The 12,509-nt window shown below is 38.3% G+C and overlaps 1 pseudogene; it reads right to left on the bottom strand.

Annotated features, from left to right (window-relative positions):
- Positions 1-11,792, bottom strand: part of LOC104846412 (UDP-glucuronosyltransferase 2B31-like) — a 34,193-nt pseudogene extending 22,401 nt beyond the window's left edge.
- Positions 11,793-12,509: the final 717 nt, after the last annotated feature.

The raw sequence follows: 12,509 nt of genomic DNA, 5'->3' as shown, positions 1-12,509 counted from the left end.
ACATTGATTCTGCGTATCTTGATTTTCTTTCTCTGTGTAGGTTCACATAAGCATATAATGAGGTCAAAATCTACAAGAATTTTTAAATCTTTTGATGTGTTTTGCCAAGTGCTTTATTTTTTTCTTCAAAAAATCAGAAATTATCTGAGACTCTAATAATTAATGGAAAAGCAAGGAATACGGGGGAAGCAATCACTTTTTATAATAATGGATAACAGTCTTCACATCACTGACTTGGATTCAACTCTTGTTTGTACAATGTAAATTACAACTATTATAAATATATTTTAACTATTATGTTAATACTCATCCTTGTTTTCCTCCTCTGTTGCCTTCTCCTACTGACTGTCATTTTCCTTTAATGTGAATGGGAATATCTTTCATGAACAAGATTAGATTGCAGAAAACTTTCATTAATATCATGGCAGCTTTTAGACCCTACGAAAGATATCATATATAACCTAAATAATTTACACTCAAAGCAAGTATTGAATTTTAATCCTTGAATTGGATCTCAGTTTTAGGTCACTGCCAATAAGAAGGTAGACAAAACAGATTTCTTAATGGATTATATACTAGTGCAATAAAGAATGCTTGCTTTTTATTTCATGTCTTAAATGTATATTATCAATTTAAAATATTAGGTTCTTGCTTTCCTTCACAAAGAATATTATCCTATATGCTGACAGAATAATTTCAAACTAAGGGGAATTTTCAGATATAATTGGTAGAAATTGTTTGATTTTTATTATGTACATAGAAATTATTGTCATTATATCCACAGAATACATTTTCTTTGTTCATTTTATCAGGCAGATATGATATGGATACACATATATTCAAAAGGGAGCCCTGGTAGTGCAGTGGTTCAGCATTCAGCCACTAACCAAAAGGCTGGCAGTTCAAATCCACCAGCCAGTCCTTGGAAATACTGTGGGATGGTTCTATGTTGTCCCATAGGGTTGCTATGAATCAGAATCAACTCCACGGCAATTTTTTTTTTTTCCTTCCAGACTAGGAGTTCTTAGGGACCACCATTACTACTCCAACTGCTTTCTTTCTGTGTTCCTCTTTTCCTTACCTCCTCTACCAGTTCCTGCGTACCCTCCACCTTAATACTCAACGACCCTGGGTTACTTTTTATACCTCTTTGGTGTTCTCTTAGCATTGTGATCGTTCCTTACATAACATTTTTCACACTGTATTTTTATTACCTGCTTCTGTTCACTTTTTCCAACTTGAATGTAAGATGTGTGCATGGTTGGGTGGGACAGGGAGGAGGCAGAAACCATGTCTGCTTACTTTCTCTGTATATCCAGCCAGCACCTAGCTCACCTGGAGTATTATAGTCACTCTAAAAATATTCTTTGAATGAATGACTGATACTTTCTTACATGTTAAATAATGAAGACTTTAATTCATCAGACCCTATTCTCAAAATCTCATAGGCATCTCACTTTATTCTGTCATGATTGTGGTGGCATGGAAATATTGGAATTTCTAACTTGTGGGTCACTTTACGCCACTTCCCACATCTTTCTTACTTAGTCATACATTCTGAATGAAGAATGTAGAAGAATTTCAATTGAAAATACAAGACCAAGAGTAATAGGTTTACCTTAGGCAAGGGATTGTCAGGTTTGCAGTGGAGCCCTCTAGCAAAGTCAAAATGTGGCAAGAGTGGGCACAGAAATTCAAAATCCCAGTATGTTTGAGTGAGCCATATTTCCGCTTTGAAAAGAAAAGGGAAAACAAAAGGCTGCAGTAACTTGAGAAAATTGCAGTAGGAATATCTGGGAAAATTTCTGAAGGAAGCTTATTATAATGTAGCCAAAGGTGTTTAAAAGTGTGAGAGGAGCCTTACATATCTAATGTCACATCAGTACTTTCACCGCCACTAACAGTTGTTAAACCTAAGCCACTGTAGAATTAAATATGCATATTTGTTTTCTCTAAAGTTGCTGAAGTAACAGATGCAAAAATGCAAACAGCTGGAGTTGAGCTCCCCAATCAATTAATCCTACCACAGCCATTGAAACACCTTTCTCAGAAGTACTCATTCTAGTTTCTACAATTTAGCAAGCCAGTCCCTTGACACTCATCTTTCCAACTAAACTGTCAGATTTTTGTGAGTATAGCTCAATTCATCAACCCAACTAATGCATTTGGTGCAAGTTAGGAGCTGAATAATATTTGTCATTAAAAAAAACTATTTGCAATTAACAACTGGAAAATTTTAAAAAATTATGGAAATAGTTGTGCCCACTCTGAATTTTTTTTTAAAGATCAAGACATAGTTTTCAAAAGTTACAGACTAATAACTTGTACATCAACCCTTCAACAACATAATAAGCCTGTAAGACAGAAGATCTGTAAGCACTTAGTGAAAAAATGTGGGACGGTTAGAAACCTCAGTGTTCACTAGGCACAAGTCATAATTATATTATTTTGTTTATGACTATTTGGCCAGCAGATCAATTAAAATATTGTAGACACAAAGTATAAGTTTCTGAGTCTGGGATAGAGTCACTGTATCTCTCAACTGAGAAGAAATCCTGAGATGGTAATAAGGAGAAATATTTCAATTAATAAATAACAAAACTGAGCTGCATGAGAGGTAATTTTCCCAATGTTACATAAATAGAGCCCTGGTGGCCTGGTGGTTAAGAGCTCGACTGTTAACCAAAAGGTCAGTAGTTCAAATCTGCCAGCTGCTGTTTGGAAACCATATGGAGTATTTCTACTCTCCTATGTTGTTGTTAGGTGCCTTCGAGTTGGTTCCGACTCATAGCGACCCTATGTACAACAGAACTAAACACTGCCCAGTCCTGAGCTATCCTTACAGTCATTGTTATGCTTGAGCTCATTGTTGCAGCCACTGTGTCAATCCACCTCGTTGAGGCTTTTCCTCTTTTCCGCTGACCCTGTGCTCTGCAAAGGAGGATGTCCTTCTCCAGGGACTGATCCCTCCTGATAATATGTCCAAAGTATGTAAGATGTAGTCTCGCCATCCTTGCTTCTAAGGAGCATTCTGGCTGCACTTCTTCCAAGACAGATTTGTTCGTTCTTTGGGCAGTCCCTGGTATATTCAATATTCTTCACCAACACCACAATTCAAAGGCGTTAATTCTTCTTCAGTCTTCCTTATTCGTTGTCCAGCTTTCACATGCATATGATGTGATTGAAAATACCATGGCTTGGATCAGGTGCACCTAAGTCTTCAGTGTGACATCTTTGCTCTTCAACACTTTAAAGAGGTCCTTTGCAGCAGATTTACCCAATGCAATGCATCTTTTGATTTCTTGACTGCTGCTTCCGTGGCTGTTGATTGTGGAGCCAAGTAAAATGAAATCCTTGACAACTTCAATCTATAGTCGCTATGAGTCAGAATTGCCTCGACAGCAACGGGTTTTGTTTATGTAGAGAGATATGCTAGAAATATGAGTATTACCTGTCAATGTATATGTCTATGGTCATCCAGACATTCACTGACCCATGTAATGACTTTTTTTTTAAATTAACTTTTATTGAGCTTCAAGTGAACATTTATACATCCAGTCTGTCACATGTACGTTTACATACATCTTACTCCCTTCTCCCACTTGCTCTCCCCCTATTGAGTCAGCCCTTTCAGTCTCTCGTTTCGTGCCAATTTTGCCATCTTCCCTCTCTCTCTATCTTCCCATCCCCCCTCCAGACAAGAGTTGCCAACACACTCTCAAGTGTCCACCTGATTTAATTAGCTCACTCTTCATCAGCATCTCTCCCCCCCCCCCCCGCTGACCAGTCCCTTTCATGTCTGATGAGTTGTCTTCGGGGATGGTTCCTGTCCTGTGCCAACAGAAGGTCTGGGGAGCATTGCTGCCGGGATTCCTCTAGTCGCAGTCAGACCATTAAGTATGGTCTTTTTATGAGAATTTGGGGTCTGCATCCCACTGATCTCCTGCTCCCTCAGGAGTTCTCTGTTGTGCTCCCTGTCAGGGCAGTCATCGATTGTGGCCGGGCACCAACTAGTTCTTCTGGTCTCAGGATAATGTAGGTCTCTGGTTCATGTGGCCCTTTCTGTCTCTTTGCCTCTTAGTTGTCGTGTGACCTTGGTGTTCTTCATTTTCCTTTGCTCCAGGTGGGTTGAGACCAATTGATGCATCTTAGATGGCCGCTTGTTAGCATTTAAGACCCCAGATGCCACATTTCAAAGTGGGATGCAGAATGATTTCATAATAGAATTATTTTGCCAATTGACTTAGAAGTCCCCGAAAACCATGTTCCCCACACCCCCGCCCCTGCTCCGCTGACCTTTGAAGCATTCATTTTATCACGGAAACTTCTTTGCTTTTAGTCCAATCCAATTGAGCTGACCTTCCATGTATTGAGTGTTGTCTTTCCCTTCACCCAAAGCAGTTCTTATCTACTGATTAATCAATAAAAAACCCTCTCCCTCCCTCCCCCCCTCCCCCCTTCGTAACCACAAAAGTATGTGTTCTTCTCAGTTTTTACTATTTCTCGAGATCTTGTAATAGTGGTCTTATACAATATTTGTCCTTTTGCCTCTGACTCATTTCGCTCAGCATAATGCCTTCCAGGTTCCTCCATGTTATGAAATGTTTCAGAGATTCGTCACTGTTCTTTATCGATGTGTAGTATTCCATTGTGTGAATATACCACAATTTATTTACCCATTCATCCGTTGACGGACACCTTGGCTGCTTCCAGCTTTTTGCTATTGTAAACAGAGCTGCAATAAACATGGGTGTGCATATATCTGTTTGTGTGAAGGCTCTTGTATCTCTAGGGTATATTCTGAGGAGTGGGATTTCTGAGTTGTATGGTAGTTCTATTTCTAACTGTTTAAGATAACGCCAGATAGATTTCCAAAGTGGTTGTACCATTTGACATTCCCACCAGCAGTGTATGAGAGTTCCAATCTCTCCGCAGCCTCTCCAACATTTATTATTTTGTGTTTTTTGGATTAATGCCAGTCTTTTTAGCTGGTGTGAGATGGAATCTCATCGTAGATTTAATTTGCATTTCTCTAATGGCTAATGATCGGGAGCATTTTCTCATGTATCTGTTGGCTGCCTGAATATCGTCTTTAGTGAAATGTGTGTTCATATCCTTTGCCCACTTCTTGATTGGGTTGTTTGTCTTTTTGTGGCTGAGTTTTGACAGAATCATGTAGATTTTAGAGATCAGGCGCTGGTCGGAGATGTCATAGCGGAAAATTCTTTCCCAATCTGTACGTGGTCTTTTTACTCTTTTGGTGAAGTCTTTAGATGAGCATAGGTGTTTGATTTTTAGGAGCTCCCAGTTATCTGGTTTCTCTTCATCATTTTTGGTAATGTTTTGTATTCTGTTTATGCCTTGTATTAGGGCTCCTAGGTTGTCCCTATTTTTTCTTCCATGATCTTTATCGTTTTAGTCTTTATGTTTAGGTCTTTGATCCATTTGGAGTTAGTTTTTGTGCATGGTGTGAGGTATGGGTCCTGTTTCATTTTTTTGCAAATGGATATCCAGTTATGCCAGCACCATTTGGTAAAAAGACTATCTTTTCCCCAGTTAATTGACACTGGTCCTTTGTCAAATATCAGCTGCTCATACATGGATGGATTTATATCTGGGTTCTCAATTCTGTTCCATTGGTCTATGTGCCTGTTGTTGTACCAATACCAGGCTGTTTTGACTACTGTGGCTGTATAATAGCTTCTGAAATGAGGTAGAGTGAGGCCTCCCACTTTCTTCTTCTTTTTCAGTAATGCTTTGCTTATCCGGGGCTTCTTTCCCTTCCATATGAAATTGGTGATTTGTTTCTCTATCCCCTTAAAATATGACATTGGAATTTGGATCGGAAGTGCATTATATGTATAGATGGCTTTTGGTAGAATAGACATTTTTACTATGTTAAGTCTTCCTATCCATGAGCAGGGTATGTTTTTCCACTTAAGTATGTCCTTTTGAATTTCTTGTAGTAGAGCTTTGTAGTTTTCTTTGTATAGGTCTTTTACATCCTTGGTAAGATTTATTCCTAAGTATCTTATCTTCCTGAGGGCTACTGTGAATGGTATTGATTTGGTTATTTCCTTTTCGATGTTCTTTTTGTTGATGTAGAGGAATCCAAGTGATTTTTGTATATTTATCTAATAACCTGAGACTCTGCCAAACTCTTCTATTAGTTTCAGTAGTTTTCTGGAGGATTCCTTAGGGTTTTCTGTGTATAAGATCATGTCATCTGCAAATAGTGATAGCTTTACTTCCTCCTTGCCAATCCGGATACCCTTTATTTCTTTGTCTAGCCTAATTGACCTGGCTAGGACTTCAAGTACGATGTTGAATAAGAGCGGTGATAAAGGGCATCCTTGTCTGGTTCCCGTTCTCAAGGGAAATGCTTTCAGGTTCTCTCCATTTAGAGTGATATTGGCTGTTGGCTTTGCATAGATGCCCTTTATTATGTTGAGGAATTTTCCTTCAATTCCTATTTTGGTAAGAGTTTTTATCATAAATGGGTGTTGAACTTTGTCAAATGCCTTTTCTGCATCAATTGATAAGATCATGTGGTTTTTATCTTTTGTTTTATTTATGTGATGGATTACATTAATGGTTTTTCTAATATTAAACCAGCCTTGCATACCTGGTATAAATCCCACTTGATCAGGATGAATTATTTTTTTGATGTGTTGTTGGATTCTATTCGCTAGAATTTTGTTGAGGATTTTTGCATCTATGTTCGTGAGGGATATAGGTCTACAATTTTCTTTTTTTGTAATGTCTTTACCTGGTTTTGGTATCGGGGAGATGGTAGCTTCATAGAATGAGTTGGGTAGTATTCCGTCTTTTTCTATGCTTTGAAATACCTTCAGCAGTAGTGGTGTTAAGTCTTCTCTGAAGGTTTGGTAGAACTCTGCAGTGAAGCCGTCTGGGCCAGGGCTTTTTTTTGTTGGAAGTTTTTTGATTACCGTTTCAATCTCTTTTTCTGTTATGGGTCTATTTAGTTGTTCTACTTCTGAACGTGTTAGTTTAGGTAGGTAGTGTTTTTCCAAGAATTCATCCATTTCTTCTAGGTTTTCAAATTTGTTAGAGTACAATTTTTTGTAGTAATCTGAAATGATTCTTTTAATTTCATTTGGTTCTGTTGTGATGTGGTCCTTCTCATTTCTTATTCGGGTTATTTGTTTCCTTTCCTGTATTTCTTTAGTCAGTCTAGCCAATGGTTTATCAATTTTGTTAATTTTTTCAAAGAACAAGCTTTTGGCTTTGTTAATTCTTTCAATTGTTTTTCTGTTCTCTAATTCATTTAGTTCAGCTCTAATTTTTATTATTTGTTTTCTTCTGGTGCCTGATGGATTCTTTTGTTGCTCACTTTCTATTTGTTCAAGTTGTCAGGACAGTTCTCTGATTTTGGCTCTTTCTTCTTTTTGTATGTGTGCATTGATCGATATAAATTGGCCTCTGAGCACTGCTTTTGCTGTGTCCCAGAGGTTTTGATAGGAAGTATTTTCATTCTCGTTGCATTCTATGAATTTCCTTATTCCCTCCTTGATGTCTTCTATAACCCAGTCTTTTTTCAGGAGGGTATTGTTCATTTTCCAAGTATTTGATTTCTTTTCCCTAGTTTGTCTGTTATTGATTTCTAGTTTCATTGCCTTGTGGTCTGAGAAGATGCTTTGTAATATTTTGATGTTTTGGACTCTGCAAAGGTTTGTTTTATGACCTAGTATGTGATCTATTCTAGAGAATGTTCCATGTGCACTAGAGAAAAAAGTATATTTTGCAGCAGTTGGGTGGAGAGTTCTGTAAAAGTCAATGAGGTCAAGTTGGTTGATTGTTGTAAGTAAGTCTTCCGTGTCTCTATTGAGCTTCTTACTGGATGTCCTGTCCTTCTCCGAAAGTGGTGTGTTGAAGTCTCCTACTATAATTGTGGAGGTGTCTATCTCAGTTTTCAGTTCTGTTAAAATTTGATTTATGTATCTTGCAGCCCTGTCATTGGGTGCGTAAATATTTAATATGGTTATGTCTTCCTGATCAATTGTCCCTTTTATCATTATATAGTGTCCTTCTTTATCCTTTGTGGCTGATTTAAGTCTAAAGTCTATTTTGTCAGAAATTAATATTGCTACTCCTCTTCTTTTTTGCTTATTGTTGGCTTGATATATTTTTTTCCATCCTTTGAGTTTTAGTTTGTTTGTGTCTCTAAGTCTAAGGCGTGTTTCTTGTAGGCAGCATATAGACGGATCGTGTTTCTTTATCCAGTCCGAGACTCTCTGTCTCTTTATTGGTGCATTTAGTCCATTTACATTCAGCTTAATTATAGATAAATAAGTTTTTAGTGCTGTCATTTTGATGCCTTTCATGTGTGTTGTTGGCCATTTCATTTTTCCACATACTTTTTTGTGCTGAGGCGTTTTTCTTAGTAAATTGTGAGATCCTCATTTTCATAGGGTTTGACTTTATGTTAGTTGAGTCGTTACGTTTTTCTTGGCTTTTATCTTGAGTTATGGAGTTGATATTCCTTTTTGTGGTTACCTTATTATTTACCCCTATTTTTCTAAGTAAAAACCTAACTTGTATCGTTCTATATCGCCTTGTATCACTCTCCATCTGTCAATTCAATGCCTCCTGTATTTAGTCCCTCTTTTTGATTATTTTGATCTTTTACCTATTGAGTTGCATGATTCCCTGTTATGCGTATTATTTATTTATTTATTTTTTAAATTAATCTTAATTTGTTTGTTTTTGTGATTTCCCTATTTGAGTTGATATCAGGACATTCTGTTTTGTGACCTTGTATTGTGGTGGTACCTGATATTATTGGTTATCTGACCAAGCAATGTCCTTTAGTATTTCTTGTAGCTTTGGTTTGGTTTTTGCAAATTCTCTAAACTTGTGTTTATCTGTAAATATCTTAATTTTGCCTTCATATTTCAGAGAGAGTTTTGCTGGATATATGATCCTTGGCTGGCAGTTTTTCTCCTTCAGTGCTCTGTATATGTCGTCCCATTCCCTTCTTGCCTGCATGGTTTCTGCTGAGTAGTCTGAACTTATTCTTATTGATTCTCCCTTGAAGGAAACCTTTCTTTTCTCCCTGGCTGCTTTTAAATTTTTCTGTTTATCTTTGGTTTTGGCAAGTTTGATGATAATATGTCTTGGTGTTTTTCTTTTTGGATCAATCTTAAATGGGGTTCGATGAGAATCTTGGATAGATATCCTTTCGTCTTTCATGATGTCAGGGAAGTTTTGTGTCAGGAGTTCTTCAACTATTTTCTCTGTGTTTTCTGTCCCCTGTCCCTGTTCTGGGACTCCAATCACTCGCAATTTATCCTTCTTGATAGAATCCCACATGATTCTTAGGGTTTCTTCATTTTTTTAAATTCTTTTATCTGATTTTTTTTCAGCTATGTTGGTGTTAATTCCCTGGTCCTCCAGATGTCCCAGTCTGCATTCTAATTGCTCGAGTCTGCTCCTCTGACTTCCTATTGCTTTGTCTAATTCTGTAATTTTATTGTTAATCTTTTGGATTTCTACATGCTGTCTCTCTATGGATTCTTGCAACTTATTAATTTTTCCACTATGTTCCTGAATAATCTTTTTGAGTTCTTCAACAGTTTTATCAGTGTGTTCCTTGGCTTTTTCTGCAGTTTGCCTTATTTCATTTGTGATGTCTTGAAGCATTCTGTAAATTAGTTTTTTATATTCTGTATCTGATAATTCCAGGATTGTATCTTCATTTGGGAAAGATTTTGATTCTTTTGTTTGGGGTTTGGAGAAGCTGTCATGGTGTGCTTCTTTATGTGGTTTGATATGGACTGTTGTCTCCGAGCCATCACTGGGAAACTAGTTTTTCCAGAAAATCCGCTAAAAAAATGCAGTCAGATCCCTATCAGAGTTCTCCCTCTGGCTCAGGCTATTCGGATGTTAATGGAGCCGCCTGGGGAGGGTGGGGGAAGGATCAGAGAGCTAGGAGAGTAGCACCTCAGAATATAGCCAGAGTTGCTTGTCTTACTTGGGATGACTATTATATCTGAGATTTCCACGGGGTGCGTCGCCTATGTGTACTGGCTGTGTGGAGATTGCCCCCGGGGGGTCTGGCCCGCTGGCATCATGGTCAGATCCTCCGCTGTCAGCCCCACCCCCAATGTTAAGGCTCCCCTACTGGGACGGTGCACTCCTGACTCCAAAATCAGTCGCTTCCTCCTGGGGACTCCCCATCCTGCCACCCGCGTCGCGTGCCGCCCCTGCGAACCGTCTGGGCCCCCCCCGTGGTCAGCTCAGGAGAGTGGAGCAGCTCCCCGCGCCTGCGTCGGGACTGCGCGTCCCGGCTGGGACACCGCTTTCTCCGCTCCAAGACCAGCCACCGCCTCCTGGGGACTTCTCCCACCAGCTGGGGCGCCACGCCGCCCGCGCGAACCTGCTGGGCCCCCTCCTGGAATGAGTTTGGGGGCTAGGGATGGGCCCTTTGTCTGTGCCATCTGCCCCCCGGGCTCTGCCCCAAATCGGGCTCCGAAGGTCACCTGACTGGTACACTGGCTCCAGGCTCTGAAAACAATTGCTGTCTCCCCGTATTTGTTCGTTCTCCATCTCTAAGTCTGTGTTTGTTGTTCAGAGTTCGTGGATTGTTATGTATGTGATCGATTCACTTGTTTTTCCGAGTCTTTGTTGCAAGAGGGATACGCAGTAGTGTGCACCTAGTCCGCCATCTTCGCCCAGCCCCTGTAATGACTTTTTAAAGATAAGAAGCACAATAAAATGAATATGTAATTGAAGAAATTCTAAGTGTCTTAATGTTTGAGTTTCTGACTTTCTGGAGTCTGTTGTAGTTATGGGACACCAAGTTCTTCTTACTGATTCTATAGTAGAATCCTCTCTATAATATTGGTGAGATTGACAGATCATTTTGTATTTTCATTTCATCTTTCACTGACAAAAAACAGATTCCTCTCTCTTTTTATTTACACAAACTAACCTTTGAAGACACAGAGAATGCTAGAACTTCATTCTATCAACTAAAAACATGACTTGTCTAGTACTTCACTGTAAAACTTATCCCACTTCTTCTCACTAAATATCTGGAACCAAAAGTCAAAATAAACAACATATATCATATTTTTTACCCTCTCCAAGAATGTCATTAGATCTCATAATTCTGATGTAACAATAGGTACATAGGAAGGAGTCATTAAAAGCCCTTCACTGTACTTTTAAATGTATAGCCAGAAGTGAACCAGACACTATACGAAAAGGGTATTTTAAGTAGTTCAGCTACTAGCTCACCACAAGGATCAATGGCATCTGCAAGAATGACATCGAACCCTGATTGTTGTAATTACATCATTAATTTCTTTTTGAAAGCTCCATCTTTACAGAGCCTTCAAATACAGAGTATTCCCAAGAGATTTCTTGTACTAGCGAAAAATATGTCCAAAATATATCTTTCGGGAGATCATATGTCCCTTTCCTGATCCATTTCAAGAAAAGAAACTCAAAATCATCTTTAGTAAGAGAAGTAGGATAAACTTCAAATTTAATAGCAGATGGTGTGTTGGGATCAATAAGAATGGAAGCTGAAGCATGACCCGTCTGAATAAGTTCATCCAGTATTATCTTTATATTGATCCAGTGACTATATTCTGTTGGGCACACCAGCACTTTTTCACAAGTTCCACAGCTAAAGTAACAACTCAGTTGTATCAGCAGAACTGAAATCCATTTCGCAGACATCCTGGTTAAATGAATGCTTCTTTTCAAATTTCTGTTGCCTTTTGCCATTGCTCATGTTTATATTCCAGGAGAAATCAATCAAGAAGTTAAAATACAACTCTTACAGGTCAAAGAAAATACATTATACAAATAGAGCACGTGGATGTCAAGCAGAAAAAGCAAAGGGTAGATGACCTTGTGTTTGTACGAGTGTACCTAATGTCTCTTCTATCATAAGTGCTATCACAAAGCTAAGAGGTGATGATCTAACATTTGAGTGTGACTTGTTATATAATAGATTTTAGAGTAGTATTAAGGACAGTGGCAATTGTGAGGCCACTTGTGATGGCAGTGTCCTTGACACAAGAACTAAAAACAAAGTAATGTCATGGTTGCATAAGCATATTTTTGGATATCATGGTTCAAGGCTTTTTGTGTCTAGTAAAATCATTATTAACATAATTCCCATACCAAACAATTCATCAACTTAAAGCATACAATTCAATGGTTGTTAGTTTATGCCAGAGTTGTACAAACACCACCACAATCATTTGAGACCATTTTAATCACCCAAAAAGAAACTCTGTGCACCTTACCCATCACCCCTTGTCTTCCCTTCCTCCCTCTAATCCCAGTCCTAGAAAACTGCTAGGCTATTTTCTGTCTCTATAGCTTTTCCAATTCTAGACATTTCATATAAATGGAATCATACAATATGTTTTTTTTGTGTGTGACTGATTTCTTTCACTTACCATAATTTTTCAAGATTTATGTTTATTATGTACATAGTATTATTTCTTATTATTGTCAAATAATATTCT

The sequence above is a fragment of the Loxodonta africana genome, chromosome 5, assembly GCF_030014295.1.
Source record: "Loxodonta africana isolate mLoxAfr1 chromosome 5, mLoxAfr1.hap2, whole genome shotgun sequence".
NCBI classification, from domain to species: Eukaryota; Metazoa; Chordata; class Mammalia; order Proboscidea; family Elephantidae; genus Loxodonta; species Loxodonta africana.
Note: the sequence above shows the minus strand (reverse complement) of the source record. Positions and strands in the feature narration are given on the sequence as shown.